The 11243-nt window shown below is 36.9% G+C and overlaps 1 long non-coding RNA gene across 3 annotated transcripts; it reads right to left on the bottom strand.

Moving 5' to 3' along the window:
* Nucleotides 1-997: 997 nt before the first annotated feature.
* LOC132633955 (uncharacterized) lies at nt 998-10883 on the bottom strand. Of its 3 annotated transcripts, XR_009579970.1 has the most exons (5): nt 10667-10883; nt 9964-10015; nt 9244-9300; nt 2214-2270; nt 998-1256 (listed from the first exon to the last, which is right to left on the bottom strand). It is a non-coding gene; the product is annotated as an uncharacterized LOC132633955 (long non-coding RNA). The 3 variants fall into 3 exon arrangements; XR_009579968.1 differs by having other exon boundaries at nt 998-2270; XR_009579969.1 differs by lacking the exons at nt 998-1256; nt 2214-2270 and adding an exon at nt 8075-8286.
* Between the last annotated feature and the right edge of the window lie 360 nt (nt 10884-11243).

The raw sequence follows: 11243 nt of genomic DNA on the forward strand, positions 1-11243 counted from the left end.
CTAGAGCTTTTAAGACTTTGGGGAGAGTGGGAAATGAAAAATAGAAACAAGGGTCGTCCATATATAAAAAGAGAAAAAACTGACCCGACCAGATTATACGGCCATTTCTACGGTCTGTATAACTTATACGGTCTGTATAAATGGAACGTATAATCCCACCATGGTTTCACCCATCTCTAGAATTGTTATACGAACCATTATACGGGCCGTATAAGTTATACCGTTCGTATAAGTGGCCGTATAACCCAAGTTTTTTCAAAACTTTCTCTCGTCGATTCATTCAACCTCCAATCCTCATAGAACCTTATTGACACTGATATAACACTTTATTAACCATCTAAGAGAACCTACAGCTCCTCCTCATGACCCTACTAAATAAGTATTAGCTCAATTATTGCGAAAACCTTTCCAAACAGAACTTGCATTTCACTTTCTTTGACGAATGTAGTTCCACTGATTCATATGACTTCAAAATCTTATGGTACGCTCTTAAAGCTATCAATTAATCTCCTTAATCTCATAAGGAATTTATGTTCACCTAAAACTCGCGCTAGTCCACTCACAAAGCTACAATCCAAAATTTCAGAGATGTCACACTAGTGTTTAGTCTAAGGTATATTAGTTGGGTTTTGCTGGAGGTAGTGTGTCACGACCCAACCCCGTAGGCCGTGACTAGTGCCCGAGCTGGACACTCGTATGTACCTGTTAACTATAATTATCCATAACTAGCATAATACAGACTTATCAATACCAAGGCAAGACGTTGTCTCAAAATTGTCGCATTGTTTAGACGTATCACAACAACCTGTCTCCTGGGGAGGTACAACTTTCAACAGACATTATAGTACATAAGCCGACAAGGCTTTCATAAAATATAAGGGAACATCCCCGCCATAAACGAGCCGACAAGGCTATCGTAACACATTACTTCTAAAAACACACACATATATATATATATATATATATATATCTACGCAAGCCGACAAGGCTTCCACTACGAATGGGAACGTCCCAAAACATAAGCCATATCTACACAACTGAACAACATCGATACACAACCCACACATATGTCTACAAACCTCTAAGAGTAACGACAATATCATATGACGGGACAGGGCCCCGCCGTACCCCTGGATAAAATACATATACACCACAAGAGATTTTCTACCAAAATCTAGGCTCCGGAACAAGGGAGCTCTCTAAGATAGCTTAATAGGACTCCTAAGCTGGCGGGTTACCAGCGTGAGCATCTGTACCTGCGGGCATGAACACAGCCCCCCGAAGAAAGGGGGTCAGTACGGAATATGTACTGAGCATGTAAAGAAAAAATACAATAAACAGGATCATACTGAAGTGAGGAGTACAGAAAACCAGTACAATAACCAGAAACCCACAAGGCTTACCTTTGAATCATAAATCATGGTGTCAATATCAGACTTAACTCGTTATGAAACTTAATGTCACCATTAGAGAATCATCCTGTTCATATGCATATGTACAACATGTCCCGGCCCTCTAGTGAGGGACTCGGTAAATAAAATCATATCATCGTCATGTATATATATAACGTGTCCCGGCCCTCTAGTGAGGGACTCGGTGAATAAGATCATCATGTGCCATCCTGGTCGCCATCCCCATATCATCATATCACCATATCATCATATACATATATATAACGTGTCCCGGCCCTCTAGTGAGGGACTCGGTGAATAATGCAGTGGATCTGTGCACGAAAACATGTCCTGGCCCGGGACTCAGTGAAGGATGTAGCGGTAAGGATGAGCAGAGTGATAAGCAACCAAATACATACAAATCATCTTTTGAGACTCAATAGATAAGTAAACTAATCAACTCTCAAGTATCAGGATAACAATCATATTAAGTTCTTTCTAAATGTCATTACAAACTATAACAAGGAACGTTTCAGGGATCATATACATGTATCAAATTAACATGAGGGAGCTTACGAAAGTCAAGGACACCTCTAATTATGGAATCCTTTAAGAATAGGAACTTCTATACATCATATATTAGTCAATCATATAATAGACTCGAGGCAATATCTCGACTATCCTGAAAGTTCTAACATCAAGAAAGGAATGAAAATCATGAGTCATGCTTGGAACTAGAGAGTAGAATTACCCCAAGGCTCATATCATATCTTACTTACATCTAGGACATGCCAAAAGGAAGAAGGGATAGTCTTTACATACCTTACGTCGTTCAAGAGCTCAGTCCAGCCAAGAACTTCCACAATTAATATGATAAACCTATAATCGTAAGAATACGCACGTGACTTAAGAAGGCTTTTCGCATATCATATATATTAATTGATGACTAAAAATATTCCCAATATGATAAGGACATCATTTACCACAAATCTCGGCTTTATATCATATATTTACAACAAGAAAAACAGCCCACAACTCCAACTATATCAATTGATAATTCTATTCGTAAGTTCGCGTTTATTCCATCAATTCCTAGATCGATACTTTTATACACTCCTTTATTTTCGTATATACATTGTATAACAACAAGCAGGATAACAATAGCTATAGCACGTTTCACGATATTTCAGCTCACTAAATAATTTATAATAACCACCAAACAGTCCGTATGATAACAATAACCATTTATCCGATTTCCTGCAATTAATTTCGTAGTTCCCGTCTCACAATTTAACTATGACCTGGACGAATTTAAATATATCTAGTAGAGGAGAATTCTTACATCATATGCCAAGAAATAATCTCCTTCCACCTTACTTCACTTCGAAGAAAGCCCGGATTTAATAACACAACAAAATATAACAATGAGGTCGAGGTAGATAGCAAAACCCGTACGTTATTCTTGAGAATGGATCGATTTTTCTTCCTTCGAATGAAGAAAACATTGTTGCTTGTACAAAATGGACGTTGCTAATTTTCCAAGAAGGGAAATATGTTGCCACCTGCTCACTTTCCTTTTTTAGAAATTGTCCAAAAATGTTAGGAAAGTTGCTGCTCCATTTTCATTTCTAGCGTGTGAACTATTCGAAAAAAAGATGGCTTCAATAACTAACATATTTGTTGAAAGGTTGCTGCTCTTTCTTTTCCTAAAATGCTTATTCAACAAAGATGACACATAGCAATATTCCTTCTTAAATTAAGTGGAGTCCACACACATATAAGCTGTCCTTACTTGCTCTCATAAAAAAATGCCACGACCAGCAAATTAAGACATTAGTCACCATGTGCTCTTTTACCATGCAACAAGTGGAATTACTTTACAACACTTATCCATTATTTAATTAATGTCTTGTCTCCACTAACTCCATATATGACTAATTGCACACATAATTAATTTCTTAATCCCAATTTCGTCCAATCCAATTTTAATAACTCCATTACAACACTATTAACACAATTACACCATAAAACAAGAAAATCTTACCTTAATTTTCTCGGAGGAATTTCTACTCTTAATTGCTCCAATTTTGCAATTTCCCTTCCCCGATTCAATATCCAATGTTGCTATTATCTCCTTGAACTTGTAAATCACCTTTAGAATTTAATTTCTCTTCTTCCAAACTTGAGCTCGTCCGTGAGCTTTGGCAGCCATGTCCATGACTCTCAATAAAAAACAATGATAAGCTAAAAAGAGAATGGTTTAACGTCGGTTATTACACATATATTCTGGCAACATTTATTTTGGCAATGTTGCCTTACGTGGAAGGAAAGAATAATGCCAAATGTTCCAACATAGTAGTGAAACCTTGTCTTTAAAATGTTAGGTGGCTGGCCACTAATTCCTCTTTCCAAACTCTATAAAAATGAAGAATACTTACAAATACATTTAAAACATGACAAGCTAGGTTCGGTGGAAAATAAAGTTCAACAACTTTTGATATTTAACAATTAACATGGATAAACTTCCATATATCTATTACCATAATCATGTAATATAACACTAGTCCATAGCCTCATTTTCCATACATGAAATATTATTGTCAATCACCGTGGTCACACTTGTTAAGTCCTAAATTATTTCGGGACCTCAAACTCTTTGTACACCGAGCTCTCGATTTTCATCCTTGAATATGATCGAATTCTTCGGGCTCGGGTAATTTTGTTCATATTGGACGATTAAATTTTCTAGGTAAAAAATACGGGCTATAACATCCTTCCCCCCTTTAGAACATTCGTCCTCGAATGTTAAACTAGTTCTGTATAAGTATACTGGTTATGGTGGCCTCATGACGAATCAATTACCCTTCTATCATGCCGTGTCTCTTCTTGCATTAACCTCTTGTATCTTACAGTTGGGATCGGGGTAAATCTTTGGCTCCACCATGGTCATGTCCTATTTGCCCTCAGCAATAATTCTATCTCGGTAATTTGCTCAAACCATCTTACGACTTTCCTTAATGTATCCAAAATATCACAATCACGTTGTTAGTACTGAATCCTTATTCTTCTTATCAAGTACTCACTTGGTCTCATTCTTAGCACACAAACATTCGTAGGTTGCATAACTATTCTTGTACAACTTGTATAAAGTGTATCTAATCTTAGTCAGAGTCTTTCCTTTTCCTGGTTCATTCTGCTTTACATATCCCTACTAAAACTCGTTCGTAGTCTTTCTTGTCATACTGCTTTCCTTCCCCTTCTCCTTTTCTACTTATGTGTCACAATGTCATTAGCCAATAACTCTGTTGCTAACATCTTAACCTCTAATCCAGTATAGCCTTGCTATTCCTGATCATGCCTTTTTACGTTACTCGTTACCATTTTCTGGTCATATTCTTCTCTTTTTATTTTATTTTTTATAAGCACCCATCTTCTGATGCCATATTATCCCAGGTCCTTACCAATAATTGTCGGCATTGCCCCAAATACTTTCTTGACTACTGTTTGTCTATTGCTAGCTCAGATTTTTCCAACCCATTTCAGCATGAGATTTCATTTGAGGTTTGAGTATCCATATGGGGTATATCATAACGTCAATTGTTTCCATCGGTACCTACTTTAGCTTCTCCTGCTTCCCCCCTTTGGGGTTGTACTTATATCATTATCTATTTATATTCCGTTCTATGCCTTTATTTCCAACTTTGGAATTCCTATGATTCCTTGTCCAATATATTTAGTATACTGCACCATATCCATGTCTTCCTTTATGTCATTAATAACCTAGATTACCTGTGTCTGAAACCCAACAAAATCACGGGGCGATGAGAACGTTCGATGTATGGTACAAAATTTCATTTGATGGTTGGTACTCGAGTAATGTAATTAAGATAGCAATTTGTCCGAAGCCACATTCCATTCATCCCAATCAGTAATTGGGTAGTGCTTATCGTCGTTCCAAATTCTCCATTCAGTAGCGCTTATGGTCTAATGATAAGTATCTCAAGCTTTCTCATAGCACTCTCTTTATCCCAACGGATACCGTCTGTTTCTTCTAATAAATTTACGATACATCCGTTATTTTGCAAATCCACAATCCTTGTCCTTTAAGGATTTCACTGTTTCCAAGGTCAGGTCACCTACACGTAGTACTTCTTTATGCCTCATGCTCTTTCATCCTTGTCGTATACTCAGCACTAACTTCTAACTTGCTTGAGATCATATTAAATTCGCCTTAGTAACGGTCTTGTCTTATCACCTTTTCATCTTACTATAGCTTACGTTCATAGCTATATATTTCCCTTTTTATCCTATACTCGTACTCAATTAGTTACGTCTGGCTTGAGTGCTTCCTTTAGTATTCCTTTCATCCGTCCAATCTGTGCCCATCTTATATTTTGTGCATGAAGAATCTCATGCTACCTCTGTATCCTTCTGAAAACACTACTTTTACATAATCCCTCTCTTTCGTTTTCAAGACCTATTCTGTTTATTTCCATTTTCCCTTACCATAACAGTCATTTCTGGCATCCATCCTTGTCTCGTTGTTCATCTTCCTTTAGGTGGGTCTTTCAGAGTTCTACCACTTGTATTACTCGTTTTCCAAGCTGTATATGTCATAACGTATCGCTATACTGTAATGCTACTCGCTTTCTCCCTATCTCCCTTTTCCTTTCAAGTCCTCTTCTTCCTGTTCTCGGTTTCTCTTCCGTTACCATTTGACTTTGACTCTGAACTTTCCCTACAGGACTTTGTAAGTATTTCTTATTTGTTCTACATTTGCTTTTCTGTTTCACAGTAATCATGTCGTATCCTTTCCCTTGCTAGGCTTTACTCATTTTTATAGCAATTCCTATGGTATTCACATTACATCCTGTTCGTAATCCATCTTATAACGTAACACTTCTTAATCTTATTCGCGATTCTTACTATGTTTTAATCACACTCTGCGGACTAGGCGTACTTAACCTTTCACCCTTTCTGATCGATCTTTCCCTTAGTATCTCACAAGCTGTCTTACTACTATCTTCATAGCTTGTCATAATTCTTCTTTCTTTGTACTTCTATCTCAATCATACCATTACTTCCTTTAACTGTAAACTCGTCATAAGTTATCCCTTAGGATCGCAAGCTCTTCCGAGTCGTCCTAGCATTTCATCAACAACACGTGGAACACATGATTCATGGCAGCTCATAAGTTGAGTTTTCACTTCACGAATTTCATCTCCGATTAGTCGACTAAGAACTAATAAAATGTCACCATGAAGCATTTTCCAACCCCCATCCAAAGAAGACTAGAATCTACCGAGCACCACGGGGCTTCTAGTGCTTAGCTCACATAGTTTACCCTCAAATTTTTTTTTTTGGCCATGAACGAACTATTTTGTTTACAACTACTTGTTGTATGCTTTGTACTCTTCCAATAAAGTGAAACTTGATTGCTGGACATTTTCGCCCTTCAATGTGAGCCATTTTCTAAGGCAAAGATATGGCTGAAAGGTATTCTGGTCCATTCAAATGAATTCCAAACTCTGTTGCTCGTATACGCTTCTTCAAAACAAGGTGCCCCAAAAAAGAATGATACCTCTTATGGATGACGTGGGGGTATTTCTTAAATTTACCTTATCGGTATCAACCCTCCAAACATATTATGAATTTATCTCATTCCCTTCTTTTTCCTATTCCTGGGAAAATTTGGGCAGAGTTTCCTCTGTACTTCTTACTATCCCAGAACCTGCACGCAGGAAATACCAACAATGCCTCACAGGGCCAACATATATACACATATATTATATCGTATCGTAGCCTCACAGGGCTCCCAATTTCAAATAAGAGGTATAAAGGTGTCGGGACTTACCTGTCATATCGCATCTCGAGACGTACCTGATTCCTTAACGATCCATCCTGCTATACCTTCCTATCTACCTTCTCTTTCATTTTTCCAATTTTACGTCTCAATCATATTTCAATATTCTTACCTATATACTGTGTAACCTCCAATATCTTCAGTCGATTTCTTCTGTCAATGTCGTTCTTCAGCTGAAATCAAATATTAGTAAAGGCAATTTCATTTCCTATGGCTGGGCTCTATCGCACGATCTTAGATATAAAAGAAAGGTAACATCCTAAATGTCCTGTAGCTTCCTGTTTATAGATGTGGTGCACAACACACCGATAAACAAGACTCTACTAGACACGGTCTGTAGACACTCCGAGGACGAACTGCTCTGATACCACTTTTGTCACGACCCAACCTTGTAGGCCGTGACTAGTGCCCGAGCTGGACACACGTATGTACCTGTTAACTATAATCATACATAACTAGCATAATACAGACTTATCAATACCAAGGCAAGACGTCGTCTCAAAACTGTCGCATTGTTTAGACGTATCACAACAACCTGTCTCCTGGGGAGGTACAACTTTCAACAGACATTATAGTACCTAAGCCGACCAGGCTTTCATAATATATAAGGGAACATCCCCGCCATAAACGAGCCAACAAGGCTATCGTAACACATTACTTCTCAAAACATCTATATATATATATATATATATATATATATATATATATATATATATATATATATATATATATATATATATATATATATATATAAGCCGACAAGGCTGCCATTACGAATGGGAACGTTTCAAAACATAAGCCATATCTACACAACTGAACAACATCGATACACAACCCACACATATGTCTACAAACCTCTAAGAGTAACAACAGTATCATATGACGGGACAGGGCCCCGCCGTACCCCTAGATAAAATACATATACACCACAAGAGATTCTGTACCAAAATCTAGGCTCCGGAACAAGGGAGCTCTCCAAGATAGCTGAATAGGAATCCTAAGCTGGCGGGTTACCAACGTGAGCATCTGTACCTGCGGGCATGAACGCAGCCCCCCGAAGAAAGGGGGTCAGTACGGAATATGTACTGAGCATGTAAAGCAAAAATACAATAAACAGGATCATACTGAAGTGAGGAGTACAGAAAACCAGTACAATAACCAGAAACCCACAAGGCTTACCTTTGAATCATAAATCATGGTGTCAATATCAGACATAACTCGTTATGAAACTTAATGTCACCATTAGAGAATCATCCTGTTCATATGCATATGTATAACGTGTCCCGGCCCTCTAGTGAGGGACTCGGTAAATAAAATCATATCATCATCATGTATATATATATCGTGTCCCGGCCCTCTAGTGAGGGACTCGGTGAATAAGATCATCATGTGCCATCCTGGTCGCCATCCCCATATCATCATATCACCATATCATCATATACATATATATAACGTGTCCCGGCCCTCTAGTGAGGGACTCGGTGAATAATGCAGTGGATCTGTGCACGAAAACATGTCCTGGCCCGGGACTCAGTGAAGGATGTAGCGGTAAGCACGAGCAGAGTGATAAGCAACCAAATACATACAAATCATCTTTTGAGACTCAATAGATAAGTAAACTAATCAACTCTCAAGTATCAGGATAACAATCATATTAAGTTCTTTCTAAATGTCATTACAAACTATAACAAGGAACGTTTCAGGGATCATATACATGTATCAAATTAACATGAGGTAGCTTACGAAAGTCAAGGACACCTCTAATTATGGAATCCTTTAAGAATAGGAACTTCTATACATTTTATATTAGTCAATCATATAATAGACTCGAGGCAATAGCTCGACTATCCTTAAAGTTCTAACATCAAGAAAGGAATGAAAATCATGAGTCATTATTGGAACTAGTGAGTAGAATTACGGCAAGGCTCATATCATATGTTACTTACATCTAGAACATGCCAAAAGGAAGAAGGGATAGTCTTTACATACCTTACGTCGTTCAAGAGCTCAGTCCAGCCAAGAACTTCCACAATTAATATGATAAACCTATAATCGTAAGAATATGCACGTGACTTAAGAAGGCTTTTCGCATATCATATATATTAATTGATGACTAAATTCTAAAACGAAACGGGCAGCATCTCCTCTATACCATTAGCATCTCCCAATTTGGTATATCAGCCCAACAACAAATAAATCCCAAAACACAACATGCATGTCCATAACAATTTCATAATACTCTATTACGAGCGACAAGCTCGAATTACAATCCGTATACTCCATGGCACCTTTTCGTATGTTTTCTTCTTAACCTTAAAAATATTCCCAATATGATAAGGACATCATTTACCACAAATCTTGGCTTTATATCATATATTTACAACAAGAAAAACAGCCCACAACTCCAACTATATCAATTGATAATTCTATTCGTAAGTTCATGTTTATTCCATCAATTCCTATATCGATACTTGTATACACTCCTTTATTTTCGTATATACATTGTATAACAACAAGCAGGTTAACAATAGCTACAGCACGTTTCACGATATTTTAGCTCACTAAATAATTTATAATAACCACCAAACAGTCTGTATGATAACAATAACCATTTATCCGATTTCCTGCAATTAATTTCGTAGTTCCCGTCTCACAATTTAACTATGACCTGGACGAATTTAAATATATCTAGTAGAGGAGAATTCTTACATCATATGCCAAGAAATAATCTCCTTCCACCTTACTTCACTTCGAAGAAAGCCTGGATTTAATAACACAACAAAATATAATAATGAGGTCGAGGTAGATAGCAAAACCCGTACGTTATTCTTGAGAATGGATCTATTTTTCTTCCTTCGAATGAAGAAAACATTGTTGCTTGTACAATATGGACGTTGCTAATTTTCCAAGAAGGAAAATATGTTGCCACCTGCTCACTTTCCTTTTTTAGAAATCGTCCAAAAATGTTAGGAAAGTTGCTGCTCCATTTTCATTTCTAGCGTGTGAACTATTCGAAAAAAAAGATGGCTTCAATAACTAACATATTTGTTGAAAGGTTGCTGCTCTTTCTTTTCCTAAAATGCTTATTCAACAAAGATGACACATAGCAATATTCCTTCTTAAATTAAGTGGAGTCCACACACATATAAGCTGTCCTTACTTGCTCTCATAAAAAAATGCCACGACCAGCAAATTAAGACATTAGTCACCATGTGCTCTTTTACCATGCAACAGGTGGAATTACTTTACAACACTTATCCATTATTTAATTAATGTCTTGTCTCCACTAACTCCATATATGACTAATTGCACACATAATTAATTTCTTAATCCCAATTTCGTCCAATCCAATTTTAATAACTCCATTAAAACACTATTAACACAATTACATAATAAAACAAGAAAATCTTACCTTAATTTTCTCGGAGGAATTTCTACTCTTAATTGCTCCAATTTTGCAATTTCCTCTTCCCCAATTCAATATCCAATGTTGCTATTGTCTCCTTGAACTTGTAAATCACCTCTAGAATTTAATTTCTCTTCTTCCAAACTTGAGCTCGTCCGTGAGCTTCGGCAGCCATGGCCATGACTCTCAATAAAAAAATGATAAGCTAAAAAAAGAATGGTTTAACGTCGGTTATTACACATATATTCTGGCAACATTTATTTTGGCAATGTTGCCTTACGTGGAAGGAAAGAATAATGCCAAATGTTCCAACATAGTAGTGAAACCTTGTCTTTAAAATGTTAGGTGGTTGGCCACTAATTCCTCTTTCCAAACTCATTAAAAATGAAGAATACTTACAAATACATTTAAAACATGACAAGCTAGGTTCGGTGGAAAATAAAGTTCAACAACTTTTGATATTTAACAATTAACATGGATAAACTTCCATATATCTATTACCATAATCATGTAATATAACACTAGTCCATAGCCTCATTTTCCATACATGAAATATTATTCTCAATCACCGTGGTCACACTTG

The sequence above is a fragment of the Lycium barbarum genome, chromosome 3 (genome assembly GCF_019175385.1).
Source record: "Lycium barbarum isolate Lr01 chromosome 3, ASM1917538v2, whole genome shotgun sequence".
NCBI lineage: Eukaryota > Viridiplantae > Streptophyta > Magnoliopsida > Solanales > Solanaceae > Lycium > Lycium barbarum.